This window comes from Pristiophorus japonicus, chromosome 22 (assembly GCF_044704955.1).
Source record: "Pristiophorus japonicus isolate sPriJap1 chromosome 22, sPriJap1.hap1, whole genome shotgun sequence".
NCBI lineage: Eukaryota > Metazoa > Chordata > Chondrichthyes > Pristiophoridae > Pristiophorus > Pristiophorus japonicus.
The window spans coordinates 62,497,387-62,517,604 of NC_091998.1; the positions used below are offsets into that span (position 1 = coordinate 62,497,387).

The 20,218-nt window shown below is 44.9% G+C and overlaps 1 pseudogene; it reads right to left on the bottom strand.

Annotated features, from left to right (window-relative positions):
* Positions 1 to 18,873, bottom strand: part of LOC139234789 (cGMP-dependent protein kinase 1-like) — a 125,362-nt pseudogene extending 106,489 nt beyond the window's left edge.
* Positions 18,874 to 20,218: the final 1,345 nt, after the last annotated feature.

Here is a 20,218-nt window from a genome sequence, read left to right on the forward strand (position 1 = left end):
TGAGGTTGAATGATCAGCCAGGATCATATTGAATGGTGGTGCAGGCTCGAAGGGCCGAATGGCCTACTCCTGCACCTATTTTCTATGTTTCTAGGTTTCTATGTAACCTCCTCCAGCCCTCTGAAAAATCAGTCCTTCCAATTCTGGCCTCTTGTCAAAGTTAAAGGCACTATATCTGAATGCGTGAAGCATTCGCAACACAATAGATGGATTAATAGCGCAGCTGGAAATGAATAGGTTTGCTCTAACAGCCATTACGGAGACGTGGTTGCCAAGTGACCAAGGTTGGGAACTAAATATTCCAGGATATTTAACTTTTAGAAGAGATAGGCAAAATGGAAAAGGGGGAGGGATAGACCTGATCATAAAGGATGGGATAAAGACTATAGCGAGAAAGGATCTTAGCTCCGAAAATCAAGAAATAGACTCAGTTTGGGTGGAGATATGAAATAATAAGAGGCAGAAAACATTGGTGGGAGTAGTTTATAGGCCCCCAAACAGTAGTTACAATGTAGGACAGAGTTTAAATCAGGAAATTAGAGGTGCATGTAACAAGCGTAATATAGTAATCATGGGGGACTTTAATCTACATATAGACTGGGCAAACCAAATTTGCAGTAATAGTGTGGAGGGTGAATTCATGGAATGTATACAAGATGGTTTTCCATATCAGTATGATGAGGGACCAACTGAGGAGCAGGCTATTTTAGATCTAGTATTGTGCAATGAGAAAGGGTTAATTAATAACATCATAGTAAAGGGGCCCTTAGGGAAGAGTGACCATAATAGGATAGAATTTTATTTTAAGTTTCCAAGTGATTTAGTTAAATCCAAAGCTAGGGTCATAAATCTAAACGAAGCAAACTGTAGGTATGAGGGGCGAGTTGGCTAAGGTGGATTGGGAAACTACATTAAAAGGTATAATGGTAGACAAGAAATGGCTAGCATTTAAGGAATTAATAAATAATTTGCAACAAACATAATAAAATTATGACATCACAAGGATGATGGATGGTGATTGGTTCTTCCAGATTAATTGAATCACTGGACAGGAAATGAATCTTAAAGACAGCAATTGCTGATTTAATTTGATTCAATTGCTGATTTTCTAATTTTAACTTAATTTATAATTATGGTATATATTATTTCATTTGGTTCATTATAATTAATCTTTATTATACTGATTTTACTACTGTATACTCCTTATTGTATTATTTAGAATGTAATTTGAATTTTGTTTTAGTTTATTCGCCTGTGTCTATCTGCGTGCGCATTTTGGCTGCTGCTTTGGACCTGAGCCTTTAAGCTCTTTTTACATGTCCGTCTCGCGCTTTTTCTCTCTTTCTCTCAATGGTCAATATCTAACGTTGTTAGTAAAATTGTTGTGAAGCACCTTGGGATGTTTTACTACGTTAAAGGCGCTATTTAAATAAAAGTTATTATTATTATTTAAAGGAACTATATTCCTTGTAAGTTGTGAGGAGGATGTGAAGAGGCTTCAAGGGGATATAGACAGGCTACATGAGTGGGCAAGAACATGGCAAATGGAATATAATGTGGAGAAATGTGAAGTTCTCCCACATGGCTCTGGTTTGGGTGGAGTGTAGAATGTTTCAGTATAAGGGGTGTCGCAGTTGTGTGGGGCGGACTGGTTGGGCTGGGTGCTCTTTACCTTTCCGTCATTGTTCATTGTTCATAGGTTTATATGTAACCTTCAGGGCTGCTGACCGAGGGCCGTGCGGCTCTTTGTCGGCCGGTGCGGACACGATGGGCCGAAAAGGCCTCCTTCCGTGCTGTAAATTTCTATGTTTCTATGTTTCCACTTTGGTAGGAAAAAGAGAAAAGCAGAGTATTTTTTAAATGGTGAGCGATTGGGAAATGTTGGTGTTCAGAGGGACCTGGGTGTCCTTGTACACCAATCACTGAACGTTAACATTCAGGTACAGCAAGCAATTAGGAAAGCAAATGGTATGTTGGCCTTTGTTACAAGAGGATTTGAGTATAAGTGTAATGATGTCTTACTGTAATTATATACAGCCCTGGTGAGACCACACCTGGAGTATTGTGTACAGTTTTGGTCTCCTTATCTAAGGAAGGTTATACTTGCCACAGAGGGAGTGTAACGATTGATTCCTGGGATGGGAGGATTGTCCTCTGAGAAGAGATTGAGTAGACTAGGCCGATATTCTCTTGAGTTTAGAAGACTGAGAGGTGATCACATTGAAATGTACAACATTCTTAAGGGGTTTGACAGGGTAGATGCAGGGAGGATGTTTCCCCCGGGCTGGGGAGTATAGAACCACGGATAAAGGGTCGGCCATTTAGGACTGAGATGAGGAAGGTGAAATTTCTTCACTCAGAGGGTGGTGAATCTTTGGAATTCTCTACCCCAGAGGGCTGTGGAGGCTCAGTCGTTGAGTATATTCAAGACAGAGATCGATAGATTTTTGGCTAATTAAGGGAATCAATGGATATGGGGATAGTGTAGGAAAGTGATAGAAGATCAGCCGTGATCTCACTGAATGGCGGAGCAGGCTCGAGGGGCCGAATGGCCTACTCCTGCTGCTAATTCTTATGTTCCTGTCCATTCCCCATTCCTTTCACCCTATCATTAGAAGCCATGCCTTCAGCTGTTTAGGCCCAAGCTCTGGAATTCCCTCTCTACACTTTCAGCATCTCCAAGCCCCTCTCTTATTTTAAGACTTTCCTTAAAACCCACCTGTTTGACCAAGTTTTTAGTCACCTGTCCTGATTTCTCCTCCTTTGGTTTAGTGCTAATTACTTTTCTGCAAAGCACCTTGGATGTTTGTCTGTGTTAAAGGCGCCATACAAATGGCAGTTGTTGCAGCTGCAGCTGCTACGTTTGTATAGTTAGAAACTGAGCAATCGTTAATGGGAATTTTAAAATAGAGAAATCACAGCAAGAGGTCAAGGCCAGTACAGAAGACACCAATGTTGAAAAAAGTAAGAGAGAAAATTCTATTAATGAAGTAGCAGTGATTCCGTGCTAATCAACTAGGGGTTTAAAAGCATTAAGATTGTAATAGGAAGGAGTCAAGAACTTTGAGGTTCTGAGAAAGAATGAGTTAGAGCAGAAGATGGTGCAATGAGCCTCGGTTTCAATGCCATGAAGATACAGGGAGCAGGAAGAGTGTGTAGGTCGGAATATTGGGAGCGAAGGAGGAACAAGAGAAGTTCAGAAAAGTACTGATCGTAGTCGCAGCAATGAAATAATGAGACAGAGAAGTTGCAAGAGAGAGGTGCTGGAGGCTAGAAATGCAAGAGGGATTACTCATCAGATGACTAGTTTCTTTCCTATAGCCTGTCCATGAGCGTGAGAGAGTGTTTTGAAGAGCTGCTTCAGATGGAGGAACAATGTGCCGGTCTTGGATCAAGTTGGGCTTTATCGAGAGTTATGGATTGTTGAAGGGAGAAGGGTGGTTCTGACACAAAAGAAGAAACAAGAGTTTCTTGGAGTTAGGATTAGCAATGGAGAATATTTGGGAGTTCCACTGGAGGCCAGAGGAGACAGAGAGGCTAAGAATGTCAAGAGATGAAACTCAGGCCATTAAAGGAAAGAGGTGGCAGAGACTTGTAATCAACCAAACCAAAATGGATTATCTGGGTCATTATCACATTTCTGTTTGTGGGAGCTTGCTGTGCGCAAATTGGCTGCTGTCTTCCTACACTACAACAGTGACAACACTCCAAGAGTACTTCATTGGCTGTAAAGCATTTCAGGACGTGCTGAAGTCATGAAAGACGCTATATAAATTCAAGTCTTTCTTCGAGTGCAATAGTTTCCATACTGTGGAGCTCTTCAATGCAATCTCCTCACGAGTCGATGGCCTGGCTGATTCGATGAGAGTTTGTGCTCTGAGTTTAATGAGCTGTGACAGTATTGGCTGCTGACCAAAACTCACAACCCACTCCCAGGGAAACTCGAACTCAACACACGTGTATAAAACATGAAAGAGGCACTTAACTATTCACCTCCAATGCTGCAGCTCCTGGGGAGAAGAGCATGCAATATCGATTGGGCCAAGCATCAATATTCAACACTTTTATTTGAGCTACTGCAGAATCTCATGTTAACAAATTAATAGCTAGGCTAGAATCAGCGAGAGGCAGTAACTAAGCTTCAAGAAAAGGTACACTTGTGTTTGGAGATACTGTTCTATTGTGGACTCATGGACTGCACAGTCAGTCTTTTGGGCATTGTCACTGCCTGAACTGACAACTCTCAGAGCCCTTTATATGGGGAGTGGCAGAGAATGTCAATCCGCAATATAAAGAGAAAATGCTGGAAATGCTCAGCGGGTCAGGCAGCGTCTGTGGAGAGAGAAACTGAGGCAACGTTTCAGGTCAACGACCCTTCGTCAGAACATGGACAATGTTAGAGATGTAACAGGCAAGCACAGAGGCAGGGAAAGGGTGGGGCTGGGAGAAAAGAGCAAAAGGAAAGGTCTTTGATGGGGTGCATGGCAGGCGTGCTTAAATTGCAAAAAAGGGATGATGGTGGAACAAGTAAAGAAACAAAAAGCGGGTCTAGAGGAGGTGTAAATGGCAACAGCAGAATTATTACCATTACCAGCATCTGCTGTCTGCAACAAAAAGGAGCAGTGGTTATGGTCTGAAATTGTTTAAGTCGATGTTCAGTCCGGAAGGCTGTATAGTGCCTACTCCATTGAGCTTCATTAGAAGAGTGAAACAAAGTTAATGGGGCGGGGGAATTTCAGTCAGAGCTTCCTACAGGCGAATGCTTCCGACCAAATCATTTTTTACGAAAATACTTGGTGGTCCCAGAGGGACACATGATTTCACTCCGAGGCCTAACTGCACAGTCCAGCATACAGGAACATGTCTTCCAGGAGTGTATGCGTATCCTGAAATCATGTGGGCCTGCACCACCAAACACTATGTAGTATTCTCATTGATAATACATAACTAAAACCACCTTTTTCTACCTCCGTAACATCGCCAGCCTCCGCCCCTGCCTCAGCTCTTCTGCTGCTGAAACCCTCATCCATGCCTTTGTTGCCTCTAGACTTGACTACTCCAACTCACTCCTGGCCGGCCTCCCACATTCTACCCCACATAAACTTGAGGTCATCTAAAACTCGGCAGCCCGTGTCCTAACTCGCACTGAGTCCCGTTCACCCATCACCCCCTGTGCTTTCTGACCTACATTGGCTCCCAGTTAAACAACACCTCGATTTCAGTTCTCATCCTTGTTTACAAATCACTCCATGGCCTCGCCCCCTCCCTATCTCTGTAATCTTTTTCAGCCTCACAACCCCCCGAGATGTCTGTGCTCCTCAAATTCTGGTCTTTTGAACATCCCTCATTAAAACTGCTCAACCATCGGTGGCGGTGCCTTCAGCTGCCTGGGCCCTAAGCTCTGGAACTCCCTCGCTAAACCTCTACGCCTCTCTTTCCTCCTTTAAGATGCTCCTTAAAACCTACCTCTTTAAACAAGCTTTTGGTTTTCTGCATTAATTTCTTCTTTTGTAGCTCGGTGTCTGTTTTGTCTGTCACACTGTTCTGAAGCGCCTCGGGACGTTTTACTACCTTAAATGCGCTATATAAATAAAAGTTATCATTATTATTATTATAATAATGGGAGCTCCGAGCTCCCATTACTAGTAATGTGAATACACCTAACATCAATTAAACTAAAATATAAATTTAAAAAAACACTTCACTTTTTATAAATTAATAGAAATTGCATTAAATTAAATGTTCTAGAGAAAAATTAATATTTTTTGACATTTTAAAAAAATATTTTAATAGTGTTACATCCCTGTCTGGAGTAAAAAATAAAATGGGGAAGATGGCTCAACCGTGGCTAACAAGGGAAATTAGGGCTAATGTTAAATCCAAGGAAGAGGCATATAAATTGGCCAGAAAATGCAGCAAACCTGAGGACTGGGAGAAATTTAGAATCCAGCAGAGGAGGACTAAGTGTTTAATTAGGAGGGGGAAAATAGAGTATAAGAGGAAGCTTGCTGGGAGCATAAAAGCTGACTGCAAAAGCTTCTATAGATATGTGAAGAGAAAAAGATTAGTGAAGACAAACGTAGGTTCCTTGCAGTCAGAATCAGGTGAATAATGGGGAACAAAGAAATGGCAGACCAATTGAACAAATACTTTGGTTCTGTCTTCACAAAGGAAGACACAAATAACCTTCCGGAAATACTAGGGGACCGAGGGTCTAGCGAGAAGGAAGAACTGAAGGAAATCCTTATTAGGCGGGAAATTGTGTTAGGGAAATTGATGGGATTGAAGGCCGATAAATTCCCAGGAACTGATAGTCTGCATCCCAGAGTACTTAAGGAAGTGGCCCTAGAAATAGTGGATGCATTGGTGATCATTTTCCAACAGTCGATCAACTCTGGATCAGTTCCTATGGACTGGAGGGTAGCTAATGTAACACCACTTTTTAAAAAAGGAGGGAGAGAGAAAACGGGGAATTATAGACCGGTTAGTCTGACATCGGTAGTGGGGAAAATGTTGGAATCAATTATTAAGGATGAAATAGCAGCGCATTTGGAAAGCAGTGACAGGATCGGTTCAAGTCAGCATGGATTTATGAAAGGGAAATCATGTTTGACAAATCTTCTGGAATTTTTTGAGGATGTAACTAGTAGAGTGGACAAGAGAGAACCAGTGGATGTGGTGTATTTGGACTTTCAAAAGGCCTTTAACAAGGTCCCACATAAGAGATTGGTGTGCAAAATCAAAGCACATTGTATTGGGGGTAATGTATTGACGTGGATAGAGAACTGGTTGGCAGACAGGCAGCAGAGAGTCGGGATAAACGGGTCCTTTTCAGAATGGCAGGCAGTGACTAGTGGGATGCCGCAGGGCTCAGTGCTGGGACCCCAGCTATTTACAATATACATCAATGATTTAGATGAAGGAATTGAGTGTAATATCTCCAAGTTTGCAGATGACACTAAGCTGGGTGGCGGTGTGAGCTGTGAGGAGGATGCTAAGAGGCTGCAGGGTGACTTGGACAGGTTAGGTGAATGGTGCATGGCAGATGCAGGATAATGTGGATAAATGTGAGGTTATCCACTTTGGTAGCAAAAACATGAAGGCAGAATATTATCTGAATGGCGGCAGATTAGGAAAAGCGGAGGTGCAACGAGACCTGGGTGTCATGGTACATCAGTCATTGAAAGTTGGCATGCAGGTACAGCAGTTGGTGAAGAAGGCAAATGGTATGTTGGCCTTCATAGCTAGGGGATTTGAGTTTAGGAGCAGGGAGGTCTTACTGCAATTGTACAGGGCCTTGGTGAGGCCTCATCTGGAATATTGTGTTCAGTTTTTGTCGCTTAATCTGAGGAAGGATGTTCTTGCTATTGAGGGAGTGCAGCGAAGGTTCACCAGACTGATTCCCGGAATGGCTGGACTGGCATATAAGGAGAGACTGGATCAACTGGGCCTTTATACATTGGAGTTTAGAAGGATGAGAGGGGATCTCATAGAAACATACAAGATTCTGATTGGACGGGACAGACTAGATGCGGGTAGACTATTCCTGATGTTGGGGAAGTCCAGAACCAGGGGACACAGTCTTAGGATAAGGGGTAGGCCATTTAGGACTGAGATGAGGAGAAACTGTTTCATTCAGAGAGTTGTTAACCTGTGTAATTCCCTGCCGCAGAGAGTTGTTGATGCCAGTTCATTGGATATATTCAAGAGGGAGTTAGATATGGCCCTTACGGCTAAAGGGATCAAGGGGTATGGAGAGAAAGCAGGAAAGGGGTACTGAGGGAATGATCAGCCATGATCTTATTGAATGACGGTGAAGGCTCGAAGGGCCAAATGGCCTGCTCCTGCACCTATTTTCTATGTTTCTATGTTAAAAATAAACTTATCTTCATAGACAGGGTTTTTTAATATAAAAATAAGTAATAACATTCACATTTTCTGTGTTTTAAAAGTAAGCTATACGCCTGCTTTTACCAGGCGTAAGAGTTTGAAGTACATTCGCTGGGCAGGAGTTGGGCAAATAGCCCAAATCTCCGCCCCGCGGATGTCCTTCTCCCATGGATGCGTGCAAATTGTCAAAAGACATTTTGACAGATCGCAAAAGCCAGTTCTCGGCGCGTGCACATCGCGCCCCAAGAACCGGCATTTACGAGGCCTCCTCAGGTGCGTGCACACATCGTACGCACCCGACAAGGCCGCAATATTTGGGCCATTGTTTCAAGTCGATAACCTTTCATCAGAACTGAAAAATGTTAGCGGCGCAACGGGTTTCAAGCAAGCACAGATACAGGGAAAGGGGTCGGATGGAAAGAACAAAGAGGGAAAGTGTGTGATGGGGTGGAAGTGATTAAATAACAAAAGGGATGATGGTGCCAGCAAAAGGGAGTGGAGACAAGTAAAGACACAAACAATGGGTCTAAACATTTCGCAGTTCTGTTGAAAGGTCATCGAGCTGAAAGGTTAACTCTGATTCTCTCTCTATAGATGCTGCCTAACGTGCGGAGTATTTCCAGCATTTTTAGACCCATCTTTTGCTTCTCTTTTTCAATTAATTGACCACTTCATGGATGTAGAAGTGATGTGAGGACTGCTGCCAATTTTGATTAAATAAAGAGTGAAGTGGGCTGCAGTGAATTCTTGCCCTCGGCTCCCCTCACACAACAAGCCAAGCATATTTTACAGTACGTTCTGTACATTCAAGATTAATCATCTTTATATTTCTCTCCTTTCTTACTGTGGACATAGGATTAAAATAACCTCAGGTGAAGAAGAAAGACATTCAGTTCCACAACACACCACAGGGAAGAGACAGCTTGATGTCCTAAGCTTAAATAAAGGAGACTACAAAAATATGAGGGCAGAGCTGGCTAAAGTGGACTGGGAAAATAGATTAAAGTATGGGACGGTTGATGAACAGTGGCAGACATTTAAGGAGGTATTTCATAACTCGCAACAAAAATATATCCCAATGAGAAGGAAAAACTGTAGGAGAAGGGATAACCATCCGTGGCTAACTAAGGAAATAAGAGATAGTATCAAATTGAAAACAAGGGCATACAATGTAGCCAAGACTAGAGGATTGGGAAACTTTTAAAAGCCAGTAGAGAACGACTAAAAAAATTATTGAGAGGGAAGATAGATTATGAAAGTAAACTAACGCAAAATATAAAAACAGATAGTAAGAGTTTCTACATGTATATAAAAAGGAAAAGAGTGGCTAAAGTAAATGTTGGTCCCATGGAGGATGAGACTGGGGAATTAATAATGGGGAACAGGGAAATGGCAGAGACATTGAACAAATATTTTGTATCGGTCTTCACGGTAGAAGACACTAAAAACATCCCAATAATGGATAATCAAGATAGGGAGGAACTTAATACTAATGAAGTAGTACTCAGTAAAATAATGGGACTAAAGGCAGACAAGTCCCCTGGACCTGATGGCTTACATCCCAGGGTCTTAAAAGAAGTGGCTGCAGAGATAGTGAATGCATTGGTTGTAATCTACCAAAATTCCCTGGATTCTGGGTCACGGTCCCAGCAGATTGGAAAATCGCAAATGTAATGCCCCTATTTAAAAAAGAAGGCAGACAAAAAGCAGGAAACTATAGACCAGTTAGCCTAACATCTGTCGTTGGGAAAATGCTGGAATCCATTATTAAGGAAGCAGTAGCGGGACATTAGGAAAAGCATGATTCAATCAAACAGAGTCAGTATGGTTTTATGAAAGGAAAATCATGTTTGACAAATTTTCTGGAGTTCTTTGAGGATGTAACGAGCAGTGTGGATAAGGGGAACCAGTGGATGTGGTGTATTTGGATTTCCAGAAGACATTCGATAAGGTGCCACATAAAAGGTTACTGCACAAGATAAAAGCTCAGGGGGTTGGGGGTAATATATTAGTATGGATAGAGGATTGGCTAACTAACAGAAAACAGAGAGTCGGGATAAATGGGTCATTTTCCGGTTGACAGTGAATAGTGGGGTGCCGCAGGGATCGGTGCTGGGGCCTCAACTATTTACAATCTGTATTAATGACTTGGATGAAGGGACCGAGTGTAATGTAGCCAAGTTTGCTGATGATACAAAGATGGGTGGGAAAGCAAATTGTGAGGAGGACACAAAAAATCTGCAAAGGGATATAGACAGGCTAAGTGAGTGGGCAAAAATTTTTCAGATGGAGTATAATGTGGGAAAATGTGAGGTTATCCACTTTGGCAGAAATAAATTATAATTTAAATGGAGAAAAATTGCAAAGTGCTACAGTAGAGAGAGAGCTGGGGGTCCTTGTGTATGAAACACAAAAAGTTAGTATGTAGGTTCAGCAAGTAATCAGGAAGGCAAATGGAATGTTGGCCTTTATTGCAAGAGGGATAGAGTATAAAAGCAGAGAAGTCCTGCTACAACTGTACAGGGTATTGGTGAGGCCACACCTGGAGTACTGCGTACAGTTTTGGTCTCCATATTTAAGCAAGGATATACTTGCATTGGAGGCTGTTCAGAGGAAGTTCACTAGGTTGAGGGGTTGACTTATGAGGATAGGTTGAGTAGATTGGGCCTATTTACATTGGAGTTCGGAAGAATGAGAGGTGATCTTATTGAAACATATAAGATAATGAGAGGGCTCGACAAGGTGGATGCAGAGAGGATATTTCCACTCATAGGGGAAACTAAAACTAGGGGACATAGTCTTAAAATAAGGGGCCGCCCATTTAAAACTGAGATGAGGAGACATTTCTTCTGAGGGTTGTAAATCTGTGGGATTCTCTGCCCCAGAGAGCTGTGGAGGCTGGGACATTGAATATATTTAAGGCGGAGATAGACAGATTTTTGAGTGATAAGGGAATAAAGGGTTATGGGGAGCGGGCAGGGAAGTGGAGCTGAGTCCATGATCAGATCAGCCATGATCTTATTGAATGGCGGAGCAGGCTCGAGGGGCCGAATGGCCTACTCCTGCTCCTAATTCTTATGTGTCTGAAGGCAATCCTTAGGTCGAGTAGATCGGGCCTATAATCTCTGGAGTTTAGAAGAATGAGAGGTGATCCCATTGAAACATGCAAGATTCTGAGGGGGATTGACAGGGTAGATGCAGGGAGGATGTTTCCCCCGGCTGGAGAGTCCAGAATGAGGGGGCATAGTCTCAGTATAAGTGTTCGGCCATTTAAGACTAAGATGAAGAGGAATTTCTTCACTCAGAGGGTTGTGAATCTTTGAAATTATCTACCCCAGATAGCTGTGGCTGCTCAGTTGTTGATTATAGATTTTTGGATTCCGGAAGAATCAAGTAATATGGGGATAGGGCAGGAAAGTGGAGTTGAGATCGAAGAATAGCCATTAAATGGCGGAGCAGGCTCAAAGGGCCATACGGCCTACTCCTGCTCCTAATTCTTACTTTCTTATGTTCTCAATTAAATGTAATACAGCATTCAAATGTCCTTTGAATATGAGCCCAATGCACCAAATCATTTCCCATTCCCTTCCTTTATGACTAAACCATTCCTATTCACTCTCACAATACCGGATTCCAGTGGAACAAACCTCTTTCCAGTTCCATCTGCTGGGTGGAATTGCAAAGAATAAACCCCTCCCCATCGGCTCCCTTGTAATAGAATCCCATTTCACTCATTCACTCCCATTTTCCAGAATTGCAGAATAGACTAAATTCATTCCCATTCACACCTTTTGTACACAATTCCAAATGAACCAAACTGCTCCCTATGTAATCCCACTGAATGGAATCAAGGCAGCATTTGACCGAGTGTGGCACCACGGAGCCCTAGTAAAACTGAAGTCAATGGGAATCAGGGGGGAAACTCTCCATTGCCTGGAGTCATACCTAGCACAAAGGAAGATGGTTGTGGTTATTGGAGGTCAATCATTTCAGCTCCAGGGTATCACTACAGCAGTTCCTCAGGGCAATGTTCGAGGCCCATGCTTCATCAATCACCTTCCCTCCATCATAAGTTCAGAAGTGGGGATGTTCGCTGATGATTGCACAGTGTTCAGTTCCATTCACAACTCCTCAGATAATGAAGCAGTCAATGGCCACATGCAGCAAGACCTAGACGACATTCAAGATTGGGCTGATAAGTGAAAATAACATTGTGCCACACAAGTACCAGGCAATGACCATCTTCAACAAGCGAGAGTCTAACCACCGCCCCTTGACATTCAATGGCACTGCCTTCGCCAAATCCCCCGCCATCAACATCATGGGGGTCACTATTGACCAGAAACTTAACTGGACAAGCCACATAAATACTGTGACAACAAGAGTGTCTCACACCCTGACTCACCAAGGTCTTTCCACCATCTGCAAGCCACAAGTCAGGAATGTGATGGAATACTCTCCACTTGCTTGATTGAGTGCAGCTCCAACAACACTCAAGAAGCTCGAGTCCATGACCTCCGGGTGGTTCTCCCTGGATCAGGAAGGTATATGCTTGCTTTTTTGGAAACAGGAGGTGGGTGGGGTGGCTTGACCCATCCACCTCCACGGAGGTGTGTGGGGGACCTGACCCATCTACCTCCATGGCACGAACCTGGTATTGCAGTACTTCCAGGAACGGTGCAGTGGCTCTAGGCCTTTTGGCTAAGAGCATTGGCGCAGAGTGATCCTTGGCGTGTGCAAGGTGACCTCTGGCGTTTGTGATTTGACAAAGAATTGGAACGATTGGCTACGAATTTCAAAAAAAAAAAACACTCAAGAAGCTCGACACTATCCAGAACAAAGCAGCCCGCTTGATTGGCTCCCCATCCACCACCTTTAACATTCACTCCCTCCACACTGATGCACCGTGGCTGAAGTATGCATCATCCACAAGATGCACTGCAACAACTCGCCAAGGCTTCTTCGATAGTACCTGCAAGTTCCCCTCCAAGTTACACACCATCCTGACTTGGAAATATATTGCCGTTCCTTCATCGTCACTGAGTCAAAATCCTGAAGCTCCCTCCCTATCATCATCATCAGAGGCAGCCCCTCGGAATTGAGGAAGACTTGCTTCCACTCTTAAAATGAGTCCTTACGTGGCTGAACAGTCCATTGGAGAGCCACAGTCCCTGTCACAGGTGGGACAGACAGTCGTTGAGGGTAAGGGAGGGTGGGACAGATTTGCCGCACGCTCTTTCCACTGTCTGCGCTTGATTTCTGCATGCTCTCGGCGATGAGACTCGAGGTGCTCAGCGCACTCCCGGGTGCACTTCCTCCACTTAAGGCAGTCTTGGGCCAGGGACTCCCAGGTGTCAGTTGGGATGTTACATCTATTGTGGGAGCATCTTCACTACACGGGACTGCAGCGGTTCAAGAAAGCGTCTCACCACTACCTTCTCAAGGGCAATTAGGATGGTCAATAAATGCTGGCCTTGCCAGCGACACCCACATCTCAGTCCAGTCTTATTTCTGACACAAGGTAAACATTTAGATAATAGACAGTCTCAGCAGATAGTATTTCTGCTCACATCAGGCGAGGTGAAGTGAAAATGTGATGGATAGAGCCATTACTGGGCAATGGAGATGGGCAATGATATGTTGCAGCACCATCCAAAACTGTATAGATTTCTTTTCAATCTTTATTATCCACAGCAAGAGGAGGGTTTCTTCTCCAGCCTACACATAGTAAATTTAAAAGCCCATTCTTTATAAATATATTCAAGGTTTCACTGAAGAAATCTTAACAATCTCAATACAGGGGAGAGACTTTAATGTGATCTTGTTTTTGAAGCACTGGTGACTTTGGATAATTTGTACTTGGAAACAATCATAAGAATATAAGCACATAAGAAATAAGAGCAGGAGTAGGCCATACAGCCCCTCGAGCCTGCTCCGCCATTCAATAAGATCATAGCTGATCCCATCATGGACTCAGTTCCACTGGCCCTCCCACTTCCCATAACCCCTTATCCCCTTATCATTTAAGAAACTATCTATTTCTGTCTTAAATTTATTCAATGTCCCAACTTCCACAGCTCTCTGAGGCAGCGAATTCCACAGATTTACAACCCTGTGAGTGAAGAAATTTCTCATTTATTATATTGAGTCTTCAGTGAAAACGGCTATGTACAGATGAAACCTGTTTTAAGATTTTAACAATGGATATTATGGGGGATTTATATTTATGAGAATGGTTCCGGGGATGAGGGACTTCAGTGACACGGAGAAGCCGGGGTTATTCTCCTTGGAGCAGAGAAGGTTGAGAGGAGATTTGATCGAGGTGTTCAAAATCATGAGGGATCTGGACAGAGTAGAGAGAGAGAAACTGTTACCATTGGCAGAAGGGTCGAGAACCAGAGGACACAGATTTAAGGTGACTGGCAAAAGAACCATTGGCGATGTAAGAATAAACCTTTTTACACAGTGGGTGATTGGGATCTGGAATGCACGGCCTGGAATGGGTGGTGGAGGCAGACTCACTCTTGCCTTTCAAAAGGGAATTGGATAAGTACCTTAAGGAAAACAATGTGCAGGGCTATGGGGATAGGGCAGGGGGAGTGTGACTAGCTGAGAATCAGCACGGGCTCGACGGGCCAAATGGCCTTCTTCCATGCTGTAACCATTCTACGATTCTATGATACGGTACTTGCGAAGTCCGAATGATATTCTCTCCTTAATTGGAAATAATACATTGGCCTGAATGAAATACATTAATCCAAGCCATTCAGTCCATGACGGTGTCTCCTTTCTGTGAATGTATCCCCCGAGTGAGCCTTTCTTGGAATGGGCCTCCTCCACAATTCAGCCGCCAATTTCAGTGTAAGTGTGAACATTGTCAACCACACTGCCTCCAGTCAAACTTCAGTCCATGAGTAAACTTTCTGAATATGTCCTTCCTTCCGTAAATGTCCTTAGTGACACTGTCTCTGATCCATTTTCAGTGCATCAATGTGCTTCCTAAGGGTCTATTTCTAGAGGTATTGAATAGATAAGAAGGGAAGTTATGCTAAACCTGTGTCGAACCTTGGTTAGACCACACTTAGAGTACTGAGTACAGTTCTGGTCACCATATTATAAAAAGGAGGCATTGGAGAGGGTAACTTCTTTACCCAGAGAGTGGTGAGACTGTGGAACTCGCTCCCACAGGGAGTGGTTGAAGCGAATAGTATCGATGCATTTAAGGGGAGGCTAGACAAGATTATGAGCGAGAAGGCAATAGAGGGTTATGCTGATAGATTTAGATGAGGAAAGGCGGGAGGAGGCTCGAGTGGAGCATGAACTGGTTGGGCTGAGTGGCCTGTTTCTGTGCCGTTTATCCTGTGTGATCCTATGTAACATAGGTGCGACACCCCATGCAAAGCAGCCGGTGTGGGAGCTTCCTGAATTGCATTCCTTGTGTAAAATTGTTCCTCCCAGCCAGAATCAGCAGGGTCACGCCTACCCAATACAGTCCTCATTTTCAGTATTACCCATTCTAAGCATTTCCTGGACACAAGCAGCACTGATAAGCGGCACAAATTATTTTGCTTCAAACGAGTCTGCCTTGTTTTCTTCCACCTGATGGAACACAATTTTTGGGATAAATAGAATGACCTCCTTCTGTGCATTATGATTCGGTGATTGAATAATTTTACCTTTTGGACATGTGGCCAAATTCACAATTTAATCTTTATTAGACTGATTTCAATCCATTTCACCAGTATTTTCTTAATCCACGGTTATATTTTCCGCTCAGTTACAGACGCGGCATTAGTATTACATTTCTTGCCCTTTGTAAATGCCCGATGATTTGTTCCAGCACAGCGATTGTGATTTTGGTACTGGTAACAGTCATATAAAAGCTAATTTAGAACAAAAAACAGGAGCATCTCTGGCAAATGTGTTCACAGTGCAGATAATTACTCCACGGAAGATGAAAAGCTGACAGCTTCTGGATTTTTCAAGGGTGGGTACATTGACTGCCAGAGACAGTGAAATGACTGAAGTGTGCAGCAACAAGGGAAGTCAAAGACATCTGTCTTTCAATGAGCTTTAAATATAAATAATCCACAGGAAGGTGTGTGTCACTTAAAATGCAGGTCGAGGCAGCACAGTGATGCTCTTCCTTGCTATGAGTAGCTGGATGCAAGTTTATGACTCCAGACATTAGTCAAGCCATGGTGTTGAGCACAGTGTAATATATAGCTCCATCTAGTGGACTACTGTCGTAATGCAACTGCTCATAGAAACATAGAAAATAGGTGCAGGAGTAGGCCATTCGGCCCTTCGAACCTGCACCGCCATTCAATATGATCACGGCTGATCATGCCACTTCAATACCCCATTCCTGCTTTCTCTCCATACCCCTTGATCCCTTTAGCCGTAAGGGCCATATCTAACTCCCTTTTGAATATATCTAACGAACTGGCCTCAACAACTTTCTGTGGTAGAGAATTCCACAGGTTCACAATTCTCTGAGTGAAGAAGTTTCTCTTCATCTCAGTCCTAAATGGCTTACCCCTTATCCTTAGACAGTGACCCCTGGTTCTGGACTTCCCTAACATCGGGAACATTCTTCCTGCATCTAACCTGTCCCATCCCGTCAGAATTTTATATGTCTCTATGAGATCCCCTCTCATTCTTCTAAATTCCAGTGAATAAAAGCCTAGTCGATCCAGTCTTTCTTCATATGTCAGTCCTGCCATCCCGGGAATCAGTCTGGTGAACCTTCGCTGCACTCCCTCAATAGCAAGAATGTCTTTCCTCAGATTAGGTGATCAAAACTGCACACAATATTCAAGGTGTGGCCTCACCAAGGCCCTGTACAACTGCAGTAAGATCTCCCTGTTCCTATACTCAAATCCCCTCGCTATGTATCATTATAAAAGGTTAGGTAACCTGACAAGTTCCTGAGTTGAAGCCATCTTGTAAGTATGTGTTTGTGATGTCATAGAGAATAGACCACACAGAGGTGCCAGGTGCATCCTCTCTGGGAAGGAAGGGAGAGAAAAGAAACCAAAGGAATACACATCTCCCTACCTAATTCGGGAACACCCACTCAGGACCATGCATCAACACAGGCCTGTTGTGTACCTGTGCTTTTGGTCAGGGAGTACTGCACCCCAGAGGGAGAGGGGTGAACCTTAGATCAGGATATCGGTAGGTTGCTGCAATGGGCCCCAGCCTCCTTGTTCTTGGGAACGGTGAGATCACTCCTAGCTCTGTCCACTGATCCCAATGCACACGTGTGGATATGGGATGAGGATACGAGTGATGTTCAGGTTCCAGTATGAAGAGTAAGCACTTGGGGTGAGGTGCAAGTGAGCTGCAAGATCCAATGCATCAGGATGGAAAGGAAAAATAGCAAAAAGTACAGAAAAACGTCAAAGCATTATATATGAACGAAAGACTTGCATTTAAACAGCTCCTTTCATGACTATCATATATCCCAAAGCATTTTACAGCCAATTAAGTACTTTTTGGAGTGTAGTCACTGTTGTAATGTAGGAAATGCAGCAGCCAATTTGTGCACAGCAAGCTCCCACAAAACAGCAATGTGATAATGACCAGATAATCTGTTTTAATGATGTTGATTGAGGGATAAATCTTGATCAGGACACCGGGGATAACTCCCCTGCTCTTCTTTGAAATAGTACCATGGGATCTTTTGCGACCACTTGAGAGAGCTGACGGGGCCTCAGTTTAACATCTCATCCATAAGACGGCACCTCTGACAGTGCAGCGCTCCCCCAGCACTGCACTGGAGGATCAACCTAGATTTTGTTGTGCTCAAGTTCCTGGAAATGAGGTGGTCATTCTGCCTGCGGCCAATGCCCGCAGTGTGCGACTACCCTGGACATGGTTAGATGATCAAAAGATAACCTTCCAGAATACAGTAATTATAGTAAGTCATTTCAGCTGCACATTTTCCAATGCTTGCGCACTAAGTTTATTTTTAAAAATGCTGAATTTGGAACCAAAATCAAAGTAGCATAGCTGTGACGCACCCAGGTTCCTGCCCAGGTGCACTGTGGCTGCAGTGTGTACCATCTACAAGATGCACTGCAGCAACTCGCCAAGGCTTCTTCGGCAGCACATCCCAAACCCGCGACCTCTACCACCTAGAAGAACAAGGGCAGCAGGCGCATGGGAACACCACCACCTCCACGTTCCCCTCCAAGTCACATACCATCCCAACTTGAAAATATATCGGCCGTTCCTTCATCGTCGCTGGGCCAAAATCCTGGAACTCCCTCCCTAACAGCACTGTGGGAGCACCTTCACCACACGGACTGCAGCGGTTCAAGAAGGCGGCTCACCACCACCTTCTCAAGGGGCAATTAGGGATGGGCAATAAATGCCAGCCTTGTCACCTCCCATGAACGAATGCTGTGCTATGTCAGCGGGGCTTAAGTTCAGCTAGGCAGTGGAAAATGTTGGTTTCCCATCGGCTGCTGGAAGGTTTTTGGATGGAACCCTTTCAGCACGTGGCCACCACTGTATGCAACGTCTGCACACAGCCTGGTGTGACAGTGGCCCCTGGCGGAATCGGCGCACGCCTTTTCCCAATATGGGAGACTTTCGCCCCGCAGTTTAAAGGCGACATTAGTGGAGGGGGAGGCTGGGGGCCGGGGGAGGGGGGACTTACTGTGAGCTCTTGGAGTAGCAGGGCAGGGTGACGTGGCTGATGTCCTGGATGTCGAAGGCGGTGGGCTCCGCCGAGATGGCCTGGCGCTTGGTCCGCTGGTGCTCCTGGAGTTGGGAGCCGGTCTCGCTGTGGCCGGCTTGCTGGGCGGCGGGGCGCAGGACCGAGCGGTACTTGTCCAGTTCCGTCTGGAGTTTCTGGATCAGCTCGTCCTTCTGGTCCAGTTCCAGCTCCAGCTCGTCTATCAGAACGTCCCTCTGCCTCAGCTCCTCTATCTTCTCCTGTAGGGCATACTGCAGGTCTCGCAATGTCCCCATCTCTCCCCGCACACACACACACACACACACACCAAACTCCGCTCTCCTCTCCTTACACTCCGCGAACGATGCGCCCAGATCCCGCCAGCTTCAAAGCCGACTTACGGAGCAATGAGCGCCTCCCAACATTCTCCCCCTGTCCCCGAACCTTCTGCACCTCAAATCCCTTCAGAGTACAGCCTCCTAGCACCATTCCTGGCACTTTCCTTGGGGAATCAGGTCAATCGCTCTTTGTAACCACATTGCCAGAGCAGTCGTCCCAGCTATGTGCCCAGTTTTGAGCAGACCGAGATGGAATGGTCGAGGACCTGCTCAAAAACACACCGCGTTCCTGTTTTCCTGCGGGGAATCCTGTGCTTTCCTGGTGCAGCCGGGGGGGTAAAAAACTTCCACGGTATTCAATATTGATAGAAAAATCCTCTCGGGATGAGCAGCGGTTCTCCAGGGTGTCACCCCCAAATCCTGGGGGCTGGAACCTACAGGGGATGAAGACCGGACCAGAGCAGCGACCTCAGCCAGAAGCCCCACATCTCCAGGGCGCACACACACACACACACACACACTTCCAAACAGTGTCCTCCGCCGGCTCCTCCCAAACTCAAAGCTCCGTCCTCAATAACAGCGGTGTGCTGGACAGTAAAAGCAGCAGCGATGGTTATTTCGGGAGGCACAGCCAGCAATCACAACCGACTTGACGCCAGGCTTCTCAATGAATGGGATGCCGACTGCATTTTCCAAGCTCGGTAACCGCAACAAAAAAAAGGCACTGGGATGTGATTGAACAGGTCCGAGAACGCTGTGTGTGTATGTTTGCACAGCGCAGCGAGCATTTCTGAAGCTCAGCACACCCGCGCCAGTGCGGATTCAGCACCACAGAGCAGGGGACAGCGCTCAAGGGAGGTCCCTCCAAAATCCTGCCCCGTCCACACGCCCCACAGGCCGGTGCACCTTCAAGCACGCTCTTTCACATCATTACAGCACCCACGATATAGAATGTGGTCGGTCTATTGGTGTTGGTGGGTGATGGGCGAGCTGCCCCACTCTCGGCTGCTTTACAGATGAAACTGTACTATTTTGAGGTTATTTGAAGTCACCATTGAATTTGCTGCTCATATCCCCTCCCCAAGACCTTAACTCCAGCGTGTGCAGTTTTATGTGCTTTGCACCAATTTCCCTGGGTCTCTCTCAGGCGAACGCAAGTGTTATTTCAAACCATTTTGAGCAACAGAATAGGGCGGTCATGACCCAGAGTTTTGACTGAGAAATGCATTTTGAAAGCGGCAGTAATACTCTGACACACCCCATTTAAGTAGAACTCCCCACCCCCCAACACACACACACACGT